This window comes from Schistocerca piceifrons, chromosome 4 (assembly GCF_021461385.2).
Source record: "Schistocerca piceifrons isolate TAMUIC-IGC-003096 chromosome 4, iqSchPice1.1, whole genome shotgun sequence".
NCBI classification, from domain to species: domain Eukaryota; kingdom Metazoa; phylum Arthropoda; class Insecta; order Orthoptera; family Acrididae; genus Schistocerca; species Schistocerca piceifrons.
Window position 1 is genome coordinate 556,446,538 of NC_060141.1, and position 19,388 is coordinate 556,465,925.

Here is a 19,388-nt window from a genome sequence, read left to right on the forward strand (position 1 = left end):
TTTTGGTTTGACCTTTCCCTACTTTTTTCCATATTGTCAGTGTTGGATACTGTTTGGGAAAGGACCGAGGACTAAACCATTAACTCTAGTAATAAGCACCCAGTGCAATTTACCAGGGCACTCCGCCCCATGCACAGAGTCACATCCTGTAGTAGGTTGGGATTGTCATAAAAAAGGGCAATATGCCAGCCAGTGCAGAGTGTCCTTGCCTGAGGCTTGGAAAACCTTGGGTACCACATAAACTTCAGTGATTTTTTAAGGTGAAGCCAGAAGAGACGTAAGAATTATTGCAGTAAATACAGAATTGTATACAGTAAATGTTTTAGGATGAGAATGGATGGTAGGAGTAACATGTATACTAGTATTTAAAGATAGGCAAAATGTAGGATTCAAGATCATGGCTAATTAGGAGATGTAATGCCCAAGGAAAACAGTTACCAGGTACCACTTAGTTTGTTGAGATAAGTTTAAGCCGTGGCATAGTGCTGATGGATTCCAACTAGATTAATGAGTCGCAACAGTATTGTTTGCTTAGGTTTCACTGTCTTCATATCATACGGCAGTCTCAAAACAGCCAAAGTGCTAAGATACCACACGGACACGAGACATATCATTGGCCGTGATATCATCAGTTAAAGCACTCCTGGTCCCTTGAGAAACAATGTTTATATTAGCGGCAAAACCACTAGCAATAGCCCAGCAAGTGAAAGCAGTGACACAGCGGGAAAATCTGTCAGATGTTGTAAGAGATGTGCATGTAAAAGAATTAAAGGTTTTTTTATTCTATGACACAGGTGGGGTTGATATAGTGTCTGAGGCTAGGAAAATGTTAAGTTTGGGTACATCACAGGTGCACCTGTTATACCACCTGTAGCTGGGTCAGTGGTATCAGAGAGCTCTTGAAGCAAGGCCACTGGATTACTTGTTTTCTCTCAGAATGAGAGGTATTTGTTTGTGAAGTTATTGAGGTTTATTGTGATGTATTGGAGAAGTTAGAATTATAGGTATCACCTAAGTATATTGACGTATTTTGAGGATGTAAGTTCAGATAGATTAGTGAACTAATGTAGCCAATGTGCAAATGAGAACAGATGGACTCAGTGGTTGCTAGTAAAGGCAAATAATGCCCCATGAGCTACCATGAGCGGAGACTCTAAATATGAAATATAAAACTGTAAATTATCTAGTCTTTTCACTTCAGTAAAAGTCGAGGGTGAAGTTTCTTTGCAAAGGGGAGGAGATTGTACCAGGAAAAAACTGTAGGACAACTAGGAGCAGAAATCAGAGCCCAGAACTGCAACGAGGCCGCAACCAGACAACAGATGTTGGTCACTGAACTGCGTGATCAGCTCCCTTGTCATCGGAACACAAGTGCCGAAATCAGGCCACAAGCGATGGACATCGGCAACAGCCAGCTGTCACACCTGCTTCATTAGTGTCCCCCAGCAGCAGCAGCAGCAGCAGCAGCAGCAGCAAGACTTCCATGACATTGTCCCGGGAGTCAACGCCCTGGGTCAACCTTCAAGAAGCTACTCCGGCTTGACTGACTTCCGGGTCATCGACAATTATGCCAGACCCCAGTCATTGTCCTGTTCCAGATGGTTTGCCATGGCCAAATTCAGCCTTTCCGCAAATTCACTGCCAGGAACCGGCATTTAAACACTGGCCCAGCCAAGTACGACTTTTGGGAATAGCAGGGCCACACCCGACAACTGCTGTGTCAGTCAGGATTCCTTGCTGTGAGCTCTGCCACCACTGATCCATGAAGGAGGGACCACTGCCTATCTGCCTGGGCAGGCAACAGCATGCCATCCACCTGCCCTTAATCCTCATTATTGGTTCAGATTTTGACTCCGGGCACTGCCATCGTTGTGTCACTGGAACGACACAACCTTCTGCATTAGAGAATTAGAGAGGACCTAGTGGCTGCATGTGACTGTAGCAAGGTCGCATCTTGCTATCCCAACTCGCCTCGGATACCGGAGACACTAGTGCAGCACTCTGTCTCCCGAGCAGCGTGTGCACACTGCCGGCCATACGTCAACACTCACAGCTACAACATGGGAATGTTATGAAGGAACTCTGGACTATACCAGAGAATGGAGCACAATCAGAAGAGTGCCTAAACTGTATGAATTAGTGAAGACCTAATAAAGAGTAGTATCTTTAGCAGGACCCACCGCTGCTACTGCCCACATCCCCTATTCAACAGAGAACCCAGCCTACACCCAGACAGCCTCTCTTTCACCTTTACATTGGTGTACCTTTCGCCTTTACAGCACATCGGAAATCACCGTTTTCCTTCCAAATACTTTGCTGTTGCTCTGGAATATCGTAGGCTGCTATTTTCCCATCAAATCTTTTTCTGTGCTCTGAAATATTGGAAAATTTCCTGCGGTCAGAGGGTTAAGCAAATCTATTTGGTGCATTGCGCTAGTTGATAATTTAACCCCAGAGGCAGAAAGTGTTCCGTTACTAGCACAGTTTTGTCACATAAGAACTTTTTTTCCTCTATTTGAAAACCCCTCCTCATTACTACTGCTTACAATTATTGATGCACTTGCTCATATCTTCTTTAGGTCTAATTATTTTGTTAACTGGAATTGGTGTACTTTCCTGGCATATGTGACACTTTCTATGTCACACTGCTAATCTTGTAAATCATATTCCTAAGCATCACTAATTCAGTGAAACAAATTTCATAGCCCTGTGCAAAGGTACACCTAATTTGAGACAATTAGTCCATTGTTGGCATAAAGTTTTATTCATTGTGAGTGAATTGTCTTCCATTCTGAAAGCCACTGTCAAAACTATATTTCTATGTAAAGTTTTCTGTTTAGTGCATATTGATATAATTATTCATTGCTACTGATCAAATACCAGTAGCTGATAAAAAAATGTTATACTAGTAAAGTGGGAGTAATTGATTTAAAAAAATGAGCCATCATCACACCTGGCACACACATTGCTTTTCCAAGCTTTACAATCCAAGTCTCACTTTCCTGGACCTCAGACGTTCAAACTATGGGCAAACTATTTTACCTGTTTCACCATTTCCCAGCTTCTGTAACTAAAGTGTATTTCAGCACATCATTGTTGACTATGTTTCATGTTGTAAATTATCAGAAGCAAACTCTGTGTAAATCAAAGAACATTTCATAGCAGGTACCAATCAAAAGAGGTGGTGCAGCTGTTATGACAATGACCTCATATGCGAAATAATGGGGTTCACACTGTCTGGCCGTCCTGATCTGAGTCTTCTGTGGTTCTCTTACATCAGTTCAAGTATATTCCAAAATAGTTTCTTTGCCATGGTCATGGCTGACCATCTGTCCTATCCTTATAGAGCATACTTACGTGTTCTGTGTATATTGTGCTAACAAGTTTATTGTATTACCACAACAAGTCCTGTATCATTGTGGAACGATCCTAGCATAAATAAAAAATATCTCTAATTTTAGTTTCGTAAAGACTGATACACAGTACCAGTACAAACAGAACCGTATGTACAAAATTTCAACTTCAATTAGAGAAAAAACCATACGAAAAGGATACATTGCAGTATTTACAGCTCCATAATTTTTTTATTTTAGTTTTTACACTTTTCACAATGTGTGTGTAAAAGCCAGCAAGTTATACCTTTGTTTGGTTTCCACGTTAGACCTAGAAGTTCCCTTATGGCTGGTTAGCGAAATCGGTTCATGAATGAATGAAGGCATGAGGATACCTCAGTCAAATTGGATCGTGTCTGGATTAGATCTACCTGTAGTATTTGATACAACTCAAAACCAAAACGTCAAACCGACCAAGACTTTGGGGTTCACTACAAATCAGTCTCTCATTACGTCACCTTCCAAACTAATCCAGGATTCGCAATAGATCAGTCCGTCACAACAATCTACATTCCAAAAGCTAACAGAGGAGAAAAAATTGTTTCTGCGCTCGTTTCTCTGTTTGTGTGTCTATGACGCCAAACGCCACATCGGCATTACATTACGATTCGCAGAAGACACCCGGTATAGGTAGGTTCAGTTGACCTCATTCCTGGTACTTTGGTGTTAAAACAAATTTCTGGGTTGACAGCTGTATTTGCCGCAATCCTACCGTTTGTCAATGTTCCAAGCAAAGTGCACGTTGTATATTTACTGACTATAAACGGAAAAATCTTGCATAATGGGCTCATATATTTATGAAACCCCAGTTGATTCTGCAGAATGATGCAAGGGGAACTGAAATTATTAGTATTTCTAAGCGTGATTGATTTGTAACACATGTACCGGTACAAGGCATCTGAAAGTTAATTTTCGAGGTCATTTCTGTAGATTGTTGGTCGTTGATAATATTATCGAAAGTCTACGATAAATTATTTCACGCTTACTTTTAAGTTTCTGCGAGAATATTCACATTTTCACACTCTGTACTCTTCCTTTTACTCTGTAATGCGCAGTTATAAGTACTTTAAAAAATGACAATCTGAGGTATTCATTTGCTCACCGTTCATCACATTAGCTGAATAATACATCGACACAATACATTACCTTAGATGCTTTTTCTTATTATTTTCCTTTTTATTGGCTTCTATCACACAAACTTTTTAGCCACTACAAATAAATGTACTGGCACACATAACAAGGTAATATTATTTCTTCGTAGTACATACTGTTTAGGGCATACATTCATATGTTTTCAGATCAAAATTATTGTAATCAGATTGCAAAACACAGTTGACTGCTAAAAATTTATTTATTAATTAAGTTCAATTCATTTCAGACTTTTGTTTTCTTTCGCTACAAACCGGGATATGACATCGTCTGTTTACAATTAAAACGTACACCGAATGAAAACTTACTATCTTTGATTTGCGTTCCCTCATTAATATCTCTGCACAAAGTAGTTAGTGAATTGTGACTGTACTGTAAGGTGGTTGTCATAACCTCCTTGCTGTACTGTCAAGGAAAACAAAAGCAATGCAATCTTGTCATGTTTTGCCTACATTTCAAGGATTCGTTTAATTCGGAGATATAACTGTCAGGTGGTACTTTCACAAGATTGATTGAACAGTTAAACCAGCGGAGACTTGTCTTTCTCAGCCAGTGAGCGCGAGGCATCTGCATGCAAGGTTATTGCTATTCCTAACGTCCTGTTTCACAAAGACAATATACGCGTTGTTTAGTTTGATTAAACGCGTAGTAGGTCTAAAATAGCAGTCTAAAGCTTAACACAGATATTACGTATTTTTCACTGAGGACGTAGGACGGAGGCAAATATCATTTTGTGGATTCGTGCCAGCAGTTTGATGTATGGAGGAAAAAAATTCCCATTTTTTACAATAGCGAAGGAATTATAATTTCCTTACTGTGTGGCAACAAGACAGAACGAATGTGCAACACCAGGTGCTTTTGTGTACTAAATCTTTGTCTGTTGACATTGCCGTATAGTTCTCGCGAAAGTTTTACATTTGAGTCAAGTTCATTTCTGCTATCGTTAGAAAGAGTATTTCATTGTCCTGTGTGGTAAATATATTAATATGTATGATGTGCACACTCTCCTCCCTTTCTCCCCCACCCCATATGATGTCGTGAGAACTATATTATATTTGAGACGTGATATCACTTAGAGAATCTGCGATCATGTTTGGTACTAATTAAATTACTCTTGTTTTGGTCACCAGTATTTGTTTTACTCCTTGCGATGCGTTTTACTCTCAGCATCATCAGCTCTGTGATACAAAATATTACATGAGAAATGATTGAAAACGATTTTGTGTACAATGACACAATATGCAAAACGTAATGTAAGACTAGGTGGGAAACAGTTGCCTGTACATGATGCAATGAGTTCAGTTACACACCTTGATGGATGCACAGTATCAAGTCAGTTATAAATTTTCTTTCTTAACTTGAGTATCCAAGGTGGGATACACAGTATCAAGTCAGTTATAAATTTTCTTTCTTAACATGAGTGTTCAAGGTGGTTCATACAATTAGGCATATCACAAATTAAACATCTTTTGCCAAAGATGGCATCAGAGACATCATCTGCACCGGACCACAGAATGTGTATGACTTGTGAACACCTAATTACACTCAATTTGCAAGTCATTGTTATGTATTCTACAGTATTTAAATAATGAATCACATTTTTCAAGAGATACATAGACATGTACATATTAATCTGTATGGATTATGTAGCTGTCATTGATATCAGATATTTAAAAAATACAGTGTTCCCCCTAAGACGTCAAGATATACAAATTTAGTAATATTCGATAAAAAAAGAAGGAACCTTTATTAAAACAGTCTATATTGTTAGCCAAATAGTGAGGCAACAGGAACCTTTATGATGGTAACCTGTAAATAAGGTGTTTTTTCTTTCATTGTACCATTGTCAGTGCTAAACATAAATTATCATGTAGTCGCAGGGCAACTTTTGCTTTGTTCCATAGAAGAGGCATATTTTCGTAATGTTCTATCCAATAGACTTTTTGTATTACTGTTGATTACCATGGTTTTATTGTAATGCACATATTCATTACATGTGCTTGTTAATTTTATTTATTCATCCATAGACCATTTAGTACAATAACATTGAACATGTCAGATACATTACAGAAGTAATATATATGTATATGAAACATTAACAAAGTAAGATGGTATATGGAGAACCCAAGTCAGGATGGCTGGCAGAGAAATAAACCCCGCCTCCCGAATGCAAGTCCTCTACTTTAAGACTGGTGTAGCCACCTCACTCGATAAATCATTGGAAGGGGAATCACAAATACAAAGACTACATTGTGATTGCAACAAGCACAAGAAGTAAAACAGTGAACAAGAAATTTTGAAAATAAAAGCAATGCTTAAAAAATGAAAACACGTTAAACAACTCTGCTGAAAAGTACTAACATGCATAATAAGTAAATCAGTGATGTAGCTAAATCATGAAACATCAATATAAAACACCCCTGAAAAAATAAAAACACATGAACACATTTTACAGTGCCATTGAAAAGTATAATGCATGAACACATGGAAACGTGCCAACACTATATCCATACCAACTATGCTAGCATCACATCCCATCTCTGAGGGCATGTATTACACTGCATCTGAAATGGGAGAGACAGAAAACAAACAATCTTTGCAATGAAAACACAGCATAGGTGGTACATCAGTTAATAGAATCAAAAGAACTCCACAAGTGAGAGCGTAGTATTCCTGTAAGCTAACATAGTCATTTACGTTGTTGAAACACCTCTCAACAAGAAATGATTTTAACACTGCTCTAAAAGCCACTTCTATCTCCAATCTCTTTATGTATATTGGCAGTGCATTTTAAAGAATGACATTAAAGTGGTTCACGTGTATTTCAGTTCAATCTATTCTAGCTTGTACTATATGGAGGGATATGTGAGTGTTATAACTGCAGTAATTGTGTCCAATTGCTGGAAGAAAGAAGAGGTTGCACCCATTTACAATAAGGGTAATAACCACAAAACTACAAGGGACATATTCTGATATCAAACATAGTGAGGAGGTATCTCAGACAGAACAACTTCCTCTGTGCCACCCATCATGGATTCTGAAGACATCGATGATGTGAAACTCAACTCTCACCTTTCTTGCACAAAAGCTTTATACTAAGGCAGTCAGATAGATGCAGAATTTCTTGATTTCTGAAAAGCATTTGACTCGCTACCACATCTATGCTTATTGTCAAAAGTATGATCATATTCATGTGAAATTTATGACAGACAGGATTTTTTGGTAGGTAGGGCACAGCAGGTTATCTTAGAAGGAAGGAAGTGTGTTGAGACCCTTGTATTGTATATTAATGATCTTGCAGACAATATTAATAATAAACTTGACTTTTTGCAGATGATACTGTTATCTATAATGAAGTACTGTCCAAACGAAGCAGCATAAGTATTGAGTCAGATCTTGCTAAGATTTCAAAGTGGTGCAAAAATTGTTAACTTGCTTTAAATGTTCAGAAATCTAAAACTGTGCTCTTCACAAACAAAAACACTCAGTATCCTATGACAATAATATCAATAAGTCAGTGTTGGAATCGGCTAACTCTCAAATACCTGGGTGTAACACTTTGTAGGTATATTATATGGAATGATCACTTAGGCTCATTCATGGGTATAGTAGGTGGTAGACTTTGGTTCATTGGTAGAATACTGGGGAATGGAGACAGTCTACAAAGGAAATACCTTACAAATAACTTGTGCGACCCATTCTAGAATGTTGCACAAGTGTGTAGGACCTGTACTAGAAGATACGATTATTCTGGAATACTGAATGTATATAGGTTTGTCTAACCCATGGAAGAGTGTCACAGAGATGCTGAAGAAACTGCAGGAAGATTTTTGATGACAGATGTAATCTCTCTCGAGAAAGCATACATACAAAGTTTCAAGAATCATCTTCAATTGATGACTAGGAATACACTACAACCTCTATATATTTTTCTCATAGGGACCATGAGGACAAGATTACAATAATTATGGCACATACACAGAGGCATTTAGTAATAATGCTGCCTGCGCTCCATATGTGACTGGAAAGGAAACAAACTCTAATAACTTGTGCAATTGGATGTACACTCTGCCATGCATTTCACTGTGGTTTGCAGAGTATATATGTAGAGGAATTGGTTTGCAGGTCAGAGAGTCTGGCTCTTGTCCTCAAGACACATTTGTATAAGTACAAGGAGCGTATACAGTAATCAAACATGACTTTTTAAATAGGGGCTCGCAGTAAACCCTAGCAGAGCTATTTGGCAAGAATTGAATACCCTTTTTCTGTAATGTAAAAATTTGATTTAATCGACTATTAATCTAACTCCAGAAAACCATTCCATAAGCCACAAAGGACTATGAATAACTATAATAAATAATTCTAGCACCATCTGAAAAGCAAACTTTAGAAATAATTCTCAGAGCAGAACACACAGAACTGAGTTGCTGGAAGAGTTTAGTTACATGGTTTTTCCAGTTTAAGTCTTGGTCAACGTACATTCCAAAACATATTTTCCATCATACCCTTTTAACTCATTTCTGCCCAGTACCAGATGGTGATATTGGTTTTGACTGATCTATCCAAATAATATAATTATAGTTCATTTTCTTTATATTAAGGCTCAGCCTATTGGCGTAAAACGAAGACTGCAATAACTTGAGGACTTGACCGGTTGTATTGGACAGAGAGTCCTTAATATCACTTACTACCGCACTAGTCTCATCTGCAAACAGAATTATCATGGTTGCAGTTTCTGAGGTGTGTGTCATTTATATAAATAAGGAACAGGAGGAGGCCTAACACACCAACCTGGAGTATGCCTATTTTGACGTTCCTTGCATCACGTAATAATCTGATTTTGTGATTAGCATGAGCTGATGTGAGCTCCACAACTTATGATCTATTTTGCAAATATGATTGATACTACTTGTTTTCTATTCTACATCTACATACATATTCCGCAATCGACCATACGGTGCGTGGCAGAGGGTACCTCGTACCACAACTAGCATCTTCTCTCCCTGTTCCACTCCCAAACAGAACAAGGGAAAAATGACTGCCCATATGCCTTTTATTTCCATTACTTCCAACTCGTGCAAAAGAATTTCATGACAAACCATATCAAAAGCTTTCAAAAGATGTAAATTAACTCCTACAACACTATTGTTGTAATCCATACTTGTAACCAATTCATCAGTGTAATCATATATCACTGTTGCTGTACTTCTACCTCTTCGAAAGCCATGCTGATTGTTATTCAGTAGGCTGTAGACGTCTAAGTACTGGGCAATTCATTGTTTCAAAAATCTGGCAGTTGCTTTACAGAGTACTGAGAGGAGTTGGTAATTTTCAACTTTATGTCTATTCCCACTCTTGAAGAAAGGTAGGTCTATCACTTTTGATATTTTTAATCTTTGGGGGAACCCCCTGTCAGTGAATGATAAATTCAGAATGTGAGCGAACAGCTTTGATTTGTGAAGCAGTACAGATTATAAGTGACACTAGCACATCTACACCCGCTGATATTATGCATTTGAGGCTTTTAATCACCTTCACTGCTTCATGTTCATTAGTTGGAACTAAGCACATGCTGTATGCTGATGTGCACAACCCAAGTTTATCCTGATTTGTGAAATCTAAACCAAGTTTTTGAGAAGCATTTATAAAGTAATCATTTATGTAATTTGGCAAGTCTTTTTTGCCAATATTGACATAATCAGTATTTGTAATTGTTATTTCCCATTCTTCATATATCTTCCCTGTTTCACTTTTTACAATGTCCCATGCAGATTTTGATTTTTTGCCCAATAATCTTATGATGTCATCATGTCTATGTAGCGTTGCCTTTGCAATTACCTGTCGGTATATTTTCTCTCAAGTCTTTAAATGTTCTATAAACTGAGGATCTGTGGATGTGTTCAATTGAGAACTAAGCATTTTTAAAGTCCTTCAGGAAATCTTAATCCCTGACACAGTCCCAGAACTAGATTTAGTGATCTGACATGAACGGACTGCAATCAATATTTTAGGCAAACACATTTCAAAATTGGACATGAGTTTTGAGGAGAAAGCACTATTAGTACGTGAGTGTGAAAGCACTTCTAACCCAAATTCATTACTGAGACTACCAACAAAATTAGCAAAATTTTCCACAGAATATCAAAATGTTATGAAAAGGATAACTTGCTATTGACCATAAAGATGACACATAGAGTTACAGATTAGCATGACTAAAAGACTGTTACATATAAGCTTTCAGCCAAATCCTTCTCCAGAAAACAAAAACATGCCCACATTCACATGAACAAGCATACCTCACACACGACTGTTATCTCTGGCCACTCCATCCAGAAAGATTGTGTGTAATAGTCTTTTTTTGTGCCTATCCACAATTCAATATGTCATCTTTATGGAGAGTGCAATCTATCCTTTTCATAATGTTAAAGAAGTACGTTCCTTTCTTTCACTGGTGTAGCTGGAATTTTAAGGATGATGGCATTATAATTGGATAGCCCTAAGTCAGTATTAATAGTTTCTAGATCTGTGTTGTTCACATTTGAAAGTATATTGTCTATAAGACTTTCTGTTCTGTTTTTGAAAGAATAATGTAACTAGGCAGATAGAAAAAATACTCACCAAATGGTAACAGGAGAACACACATGTAAAGATATTGAAATTTGCAAGCTTTCGGAGCCAGTGGCTCCTCCTCCTCCTGGAAGAAGGGCTATAGGAGAAGGAAGAGGGGTGAAGGAAAAGGACTGATGAGGTGTAGAAAATGGAGAGAGTTTGGATAAGTTATCCAGAATCCCATGTCAGAGGAGACTTAGCAGATGGAATGAGAAGGAAAGACTTTTGGGCGACTTTTCCAAACTGTCCCCATTTCCTGCACCTCAGCAGTTCTTTTCCTTCATCTCTCATCCTTCCCCCTCAACCCTTGTGCCAGAAGAAGGAACCACTGGCTCTGAAAGCTTGCAAATTCCAGTATTTTTATATGTGTTTTCTCTTATTACCATCTCATGGATAAGTTTTGTTATCTATCCAGTTACATTATATTTTCAAAAATTAATTATTTTGATACATTTTTCCATCCTATTTGTCGTTCTTGTGGGGTTATGTTAAAGCACAACAGTGATGGTCATCACTAAACTACCAATGACATATAAGTTACTCAGCAGTTTCTAATCTGTAAAAATTGCGTTATGATAATCTGTTCAATTTTTAGTCTGGTACAGATGTTGCCTCTGATGCCATCTTGTGGCAAAAGACATTAATTTTGTTACATGCTGGATGGTGTGAGCCAATTTGGCCGCCGTTTGCTGATGGCTAGATACTATGTAGCAGCTGAAGTATATAACAGAACTCAATGCTTCGTGTACAAACAATTGTTCCTCCAACTAATTTTAGGTGGTATTTTGCAAATTGCATCATTGTACAGAAAATTGTTTTCCATATTTTTTCATGGAATATTTTATACCACAGATCTGATGATACTAAGAGCAAAACTTATCCAAAGAAGTAAAAAAATAAAAAGAATTATTGTCAACCAAGACAAGAGTAATTTATTAGAGAAGGAAAGTTGCTACTCACCATATAGCAAAGATGTTGAGTCGCGATAGGCACAACAAATGATTCACACAATTATAGCTTTCAGCCATTAAGGCCTTTGTCAGCAATTGCTGACAAAGGCCTTAATAGCTATAATTGTTTGAATCTTTTTGTTGTGCCTATCGTGACTCAGCATCTCCGCTATATGGTGAGTAGCAACTTTACTTCTCTAATAGTGTTACATTCCATCCTGGGTTTTCCACTGTAATCTTGCGGCATCATGACATTAAAATGTATGGCATATGTTGTTGAAATCAGTATGATTTATTTTTGAAAAAAATCAAACATTTTACTTGATATGTCAATATATAACAAGATATTGTTAAACAGGAATAATTACTGGACATTTAGTTTGAAAAAAAAAGAAAGCCCCTGCTACTCTTCCTATACTACTCTTACTATCTAATACCTGAAACAGAGCATTTTAATTTTACATAGACCACTATTGGGTGTATACATACTGGTAAAACCAAGATCTATCTGATACAAATGTTAAGAGCTAGCCAGAATTTATATTCCTCCGTAATTTAGCCACTTTGACTTATTTTGTTGGACAAATAACACTACTCACCTACTCCTTTTAATGTTTCATTCTCCTAACCTAATTCCTTCGGCATCAACTGATTTAATCTGATTACATTTCATTGCCCTTGTTTTACTTTTGTTGTTGTTCATCATATAATCACTTTCAAGACATTATTCATCTCTTTCAGGTGCTGTTCCAAGTATTTTGCCACCTCCTTGGTAAGCCTCAAAAATTTTATTTCTTCTCCCTGAATCTTAATTCTCATTTCCAAAATTTCTCCTTTGTTTTCCTTATTGTGTGTTCAACGTACAGAGTAAGACTGGGGATAGGATACAACCATATCTTATTCCATTCTCAATTACTGCTTCATTTCATGTCCTTCAACCCTTATAACTGCAGTCTGGGTTCTGTACACGTTGTAAATGACCTTTCACATCCCGTATTTTATCCCTGCTATGTCCAAAAGTGTAATCCATTCAACATTGTCAATAACTTTCCTTTCTTTAAATCGATAAATGCTACAAGCATAGATTTGCATTTCCTTAACACATCTTCTGAAGTAAGTCATAGGCCCAGTACTGCCTAGTCTTTTTCTCAAATTCTCCAGAATCCAAACAGATCTGTCCTGAGGTCTGCTTCTACTAGTGTTCCTGTTCTTCTGTATATAATCTGTGTCACAATTTTACAACTGTGGGCATAATAAAGTAATAGTTTGGTAGCATTCACACCTGTCAGCACTTGCTCCCTTTGGAATTGGAATTATTACACTTGATTGAAGCTCAAGGGTATTTTCCCTGTCTTGTGTATCTTGTATATCAGGTGCAATATTTTTGTCATGGCTGGCTCTCCCAAGTATCTCAGTAGAGGGAATGTCATCTACTCCAGGGGCTGTGCTTCAATTTGGGTCATTCAGTATTCTTGCAGTACTATTATCACCCATCTCATTCTTTATTTACTTTCTCTTCCCTTTCTATATTAGTCTTTAAGTTCATTTCTCTTGTATAACCATTCTATTTATTACTTTCACTTGTCACCTTTCCCTTCTTTACTAATTTCTGGCTTGCCGTCAGAACTTCTGATATTCGTATAGCTACATCTCCTTTCCCAAAAGGTCTCTTTAATTTTCTTGTTGGTAGCATCTCTTTCCCGTAGTCATACATGCTTAGACGACTGTACTTCTTTCCTTTAGCAGTTCCTGTTTTGCCATTTTTCACTTTCTATCACACTCATTTTTTAGATGTATGTATTCGCTTTTGGATGCTTCATTTTCAGCATCTTTATATGTTCTGCTTTTGTCAGTTACATTAAATACCTTGTGTTTTATCAGATGATTTCTAGTGGACAATATCTTTTTGCCTATTTAATCCTCTACTGCCTTATCTGTTTCATTTCTGAAAGCCACTCATTCCTCTTCTATTGTATTTCTGTCACCTGAAATAGCCAGTCATTGCCTAATGCTCCCTTTGAAACTCTTAACAATCTCTGGTTACTTCGATTTATCCAAGTCCCATATCCCAATTTTTCTACATTTCTCTCCTTAATTTCCTACATTTCTGCAATTTCTTCAGTTTTAATCTCTGGTTCATAACTAGTAAATTGACCAGATACCACATCTAACCCTAGAAATGTTTTGCAGTTAAAAATGTGTTTTCAAAGTCTCTGCCATGCCATTATATAATCTATCTGAAACCTTCCATCATCTCCAGACCTCTTCATCATATACAACCTTTCATTATTCTTAAATTAAGTGTTACCAGTCACAATTACATTTTTGTCTAATTTGATCATTTGAAGAATTTCTTTCATCTCATCATAAAATCTTTCAGTCCTTCATATTCTGCTGAGTTACCGTGTATATACACTCCTGGAAATTGAAATAAGAACACCGTGAATTCATTGTCCTAGGAAGGGGAAACTTTATTGACACATTCCTGGGGTCAGATACATCACATGATCACACTGACAGAACCACAGGCACATAGACACAGGCAACAGAGCATGCACAATGTCGGCACTAGTACAGTGTATATCCACCTTTCGCAGCAATGCAGGCTGCTATTCTCCCATGGAGACGATCGTAGAGATGCTGGATGTAGTCCTGTGGAACGGCTTGCCATGCCATTTCCACCTGGCGCCTCAGTTGGACCAGCGTTCGTGCTGGACGTGCAGACCGCGTGAGACGACGCTTCATCCAGTCCCAAACATGATCAATGGGGGACAGATCCGGAGATCTTGCTGGCCAGGGTAGTTGACTTACACCTTCTAGAGCACGTTGGGTGGCACGGGATACATGCGGACATGCATTGTCCTGTTGGAACAGCAAGTTCCCTTGCCGGTCTAGGAATGGTAGAACGATGGGTTCGATGACGGTTTGGATGTACCGTGCACCATTCAGTGTCCCCTCGACGATCACCAGTGGTGTACGGCCAGTGTAGGAGATCGCTCCCCACACCATGATGCCGGGTGTTGGCCCTGTGTGCCTCGGTCGTATGCAGTCCTGATTGTGGCGCTCACCTGCACGGCGCCAAACACGCATACGACCATCATTGGCACCAAGGCAGAAGCGACTCTCATCGCTGAAGACGACACGTCTCCATTCGTCCCTCCATTCATGCCTGTCGCGACACCACTGGAGGCGGGCTGCACGATGTTGGGGCGTAAGCGGAAGAAGGCCTAACGGTGTGCGGGACCGTAGCCCAGCTTCATGGAGACGGTTGCGAATGGTCCTCGCCGATACCCCAGGAGCAACAGTGTCCCTAATTTGCTGGGAAGTGGCGGTGCGGTCCCCTACGGCACTGCGTAGGATCCTACGGTCTTGGCGTGCATCCGTGCGTCGCTGCGGTCCGGTCCCAGGTTGACGGGCATGTGCACCTTCCGCCGACCACTGGCGACAACATCGATGTACTGTGGAGACCTCACGCCCCACGTGTTGAGCAATTCGGCGGTATGTCCACCCGGCCTCCCGCATGCCCACTATACGCCCTCGCTCAAAGTCCGTCAACTGCACATACGGTTCACGTCCACGCTGTCGCGGCATGCTACCAGTGTTAAAGACTGCGATGGAGCTCCGTATGCCACGGCAAACTGGCTGACACTGACGGCGGCGGTGCACAAATGCTGCGCAGCTAACGCCATTCGACGGCCAACACCGCGGTTCCTGGTGTGTCCGCTGTGCCGTGCGTGTGATCATTGCTTGTACAGCCCTCTCGCAGTGTCCGGAGCAAGTATGGTGGGTCTGACACACCGGGGTCAATGTGTTCTTTTTTCCATTTTCAGGAGTGTATATTTGTAGGTCTACTATTGTCATAGGTGTTGCCTTTGTGTCTAAAATGAATCCGATGATAAAAGGTATGTAGTGGACGCCCTTGTGCTTTATGTAGGGTATATGTACTTAATATACATCAAAACACTTGTTGGCAACTCAAATGTATGAGGTTTGGAACTTAAATAGTGGCAACTATTTATTCACAACTGATACAAAAGAGTTACATGTTTGCACCTAGTACTGTCCTTCAAAGTAATCACCAACAGTCCGCAGCTCGTGGTCGTGCGGTAGCTTTCTCGCTTCGCACGCCCGGGTTCCCGGGTTCGATTCCCGGCGGGGTCAGGGATTTTCTCTGCCTCGTGATGACTGCGTGTTGTGTGATGTCCTTAGGTTAGTTAGGTTTAAGTAGTTCTAAGTTCTAGGGGACTGATGACCATAGATGTTAAGTCCCATAGTGCTCAGAGCCATTTTTTTAATCACCAACATTGTGCAGAACCTGTTGCCAGCGATGTGGAAGGCGTAGTATACCGTTAGCAGACCCTGTTCTGTTGATGGTGCGAATGGAGTGGTCTACTGCCTGTTGAATCCCTGGAACAGCTCTGAAGTGAATGCCACGAAGTGGTTCCTTCATCTTCAGAATAAAATCAAAGTCACAAGGACTTAAGTCCGGGGAGCATGGTGGATGGTACAGTACTTCCCAGTCCCATCGACTGAACAGAGCAGCCACAGCTTGCACTGTATGCACCCGCGCATTGTCGTGAAAAATGATGTGTGGGTTGCGCAGAAAGTGTCACCGCTTCTTTCGCAAAGCTGGTCGCAGGTGATGCTCCAAAAATGAACAGTAATGCTGCGCATTGGTGGTCTGTCATGGAGAAAAGTAATGCATTAGGATAACACCATCACAGTCGTATATGAGAATCACCATAACTTTCAATCGCTCCATTCGCACCGTCAACAGAACAGGCTCTGCTAACGGTATACTACACCTTCCACATTGCTGGCAATGAGTTCTACACAACACTGGTGACTACTTTGAAGGACAGTAACAGGTGCAAACATGTAACTCTTTTGTATCGGTTGTGAATAAGTAGTTGCCACTATTTAAGTTCCAATCCTCCTATGTTATTTGAAAATTTATCGTGCAGCGTCAGTTATTATGATGAAAAGTGCATTAAATATGGTACAAATGTGAAAATTATGCTACACTTAAGGTCTGTTGCTACCACAACTTTTATTTGGCGTTCACATTTGTTGATTTTACAATCAAATTATTGCCTTTGAACCTAACCTAGACCTCGGACTACACTACTGATCAATCTGTCACCATAGCCAAAATTTCTTAAGGGAGGGTTAATATCACACTTTAGCTAAATACGATACATTCTGAAATCATTGTTTTTTTCTATCAGCTTCAGCATAAAAAAAGAAACATAATAAGATTATTTCATTCATAAATGTGTTCCTTGAATTCCATCATGTAGGATATGGAGTGAGTCAAGTTGTACATTTACAGGTGGAAGCAGTCATGTAGGTTACATGTGTAATGTAGGTCTATACAGTCAACAAGTTATGATCAGTGCTAATCTGCTTGTACTAATATATAAAGCCACTGCTCCTCTCCTGTTACTAAGAGGCTGCTGTTTTCATGTACTACTCCACATGAAGCATTTATATAACTGATTTCACAGAGCACATACCAACCGCCTATAGATTTACTGCAAAAATTAAAAATTTGATGTGAAATTGAATTTATATCCCCCTGCTGAAATATCCTGAAAATAATATTCTTGCTGATAATGTTCTCTTTTCTGTGTTTTGGAATATTTGTAGGTTTACAATTTCTTGCTAATTGTCGAAGGGTAACCTGTATAGGCTTTTATTCATTTAATCATCTATTTGTATATTTACTGTTTATTTAGCCTGACTAGATTAGTGCCTTAAGGCCCTCTTTTGCATCTGACCAGGAGCAACACATACCAAAAATTTTACAAAACTTTGGCAATACTAATAGTACTGATGACAATGATAATGATGACATTAATAATAATAATAATAATAATAATAATAATAATAATAATAATAATAGAAGGTGGTGGTGGTGGTGGTGGTGGTGGTGGTGGTAGTGTAGTAGTAAAGGACATTTAAAGTGATATAAACTAGCTTAGCACATTTGAAGCCATGTTAAGTATTATCAGAAGTGGAGTAGGTAAAGGAACAGGAGAAGATTGAAATGACAGTGACCATGGTTGTTAGGAAAGAACAGAATATAAACAGAGAACTCTGCAAAAAAGGGGTAAGGAAAAGTTCTGGGGGAGGAGGACTGAAAAGAATGAGCTGCAAAGAATGTAGGGGAGAAGGCTATTGTGATAGAAGATGGTCCATTAACATAGTCTTTTGAAGTTTGGAAGGAATTTAATTTCTCTAATGTTCTGAGGAAGATTGTTCCACAGTCAGATTTCTAATACAGGGAATGATTTAGAAAACATGGCAGTGCTATGTGATGGTACAGAAACAATTTTACTTTCTTGAGAATGAGTGTTTCTGCTGTGTGTCCAGATAGTGGAGTTAAGGGTTGAAGACAAATAAGAGGGAGCACAGTGGTTGAGAAGACAATAGAGCAAACATAGAATATAATAATTCTACCACTTATTGGCATGTAGCTGTGATAACGGCTCGTAGACTGGTGTGATATGGTCAGAGAAATATATGCCACATATGTATCATACACAGGCATCGTCAACAGTTTTGGCTTGCATGAGCTTTCATATAAAAGTACTTGGAGAATGGCATCACTATAGTCAAGTATGGGAAGTATTAGTGTCTCTATGAGCTTCTTTTTAAGCTTGAAAGGAAATAATTTTTTATATTTCTTTAGCAAGTAAAGCAACACTGACTCCTTGTTGTTCAGTCCAGTGTAAATGATGGTCCAGAATTATCCCCAAATTCCTTGCAGAAGGAGAAAAAATTATTTTGGGATTAATGGCTTTTGCACCTAAATACAAAACTCCACTCTGAATCTTTAGCCAGCTCCCATAACCTATACAGAAATTAGTTTCATTTCTAGTATTATGGTCTTTAATTGCACAGTTCGTCCTGAATTTGCTCTTGTTACTAACCACAAGTACTATTAGGTAGTCTGTATGTTGGCATATAAGTGTATGAAAACTAAGGTCCGCAAAGAGACTTCTGCAATATGGTATAAACTTGACTTAATGTTGAATATAGGGCTCGTACATCTGCTGCTCAATCACATAGATCAGATCCCACAATATGTCTTTGAGGCAACTGTTCGACATCATCAGGTGGTTACTATTGGAAAGTAGCACATGCGGACAACTATTGTGAGGTGGTCTTCTATGCCAGCTCTTCCTGGAAGTCAAGCACAGGCAGTTGGGCAGCTTCCAGATGGATGATCGTAGTGTGTTCACGGCCTACCACATGTACTCTCTGGGTCATTGATGGTGCTGCA

At 39.0% G+C, this 19,388-nt stretch overlaps 2 protein-coding genes across 5 annotated transcripts in view; one reads left to right on the plus strand and one right to left on the minus strand.

Annotated features, from left to right (window-relative positions):
• Window positions 1-4,783, minus strand: part of LOC124795076 — a 53,308-nt gene extending 48,525 nt beyond the window's left edge. Inside the window, exon 1 of one of the 2 annotated variants that reach the window (XM_047258890.1) lies at window positions 4,539-4,783. The gene's annotated coding sequence lies outside the window, so the exon portion shown is untranslated. Of the gene's footprint in view, window positions 1-4,378; window positions 4,502-4,538 lie in introns of those variants that run through there. The other variant, XM_047258888.1, reaches the window with a different exon arrangement.
• Window positions 4,784-4,919: 136 nt separating this feature from the next.
• The window catches only part of LOC124795327, a 146,944-nt gene continuing 132,475 nt past the window's right edge, over window positions 4,920-19,388 (plus strand). The window contains exons 1-2 of one of the 3 annotated variants that reach the window (XM_047259301.1): window positions 4,920-5,119; window positions 12,842-12,872. The gene's annotated coding sequence lies outside the window, so the exon portion shown is untranslated. Of the gene's footprint in view, window positions 5,120-5,286; window positions 5,394-12,841; window positions 12,873-19,388 lie in introns of those variants that run through there. The other 2 variants (XM_047259302.1, XM_047259303.1) reach the window with 2 other exon arrangements.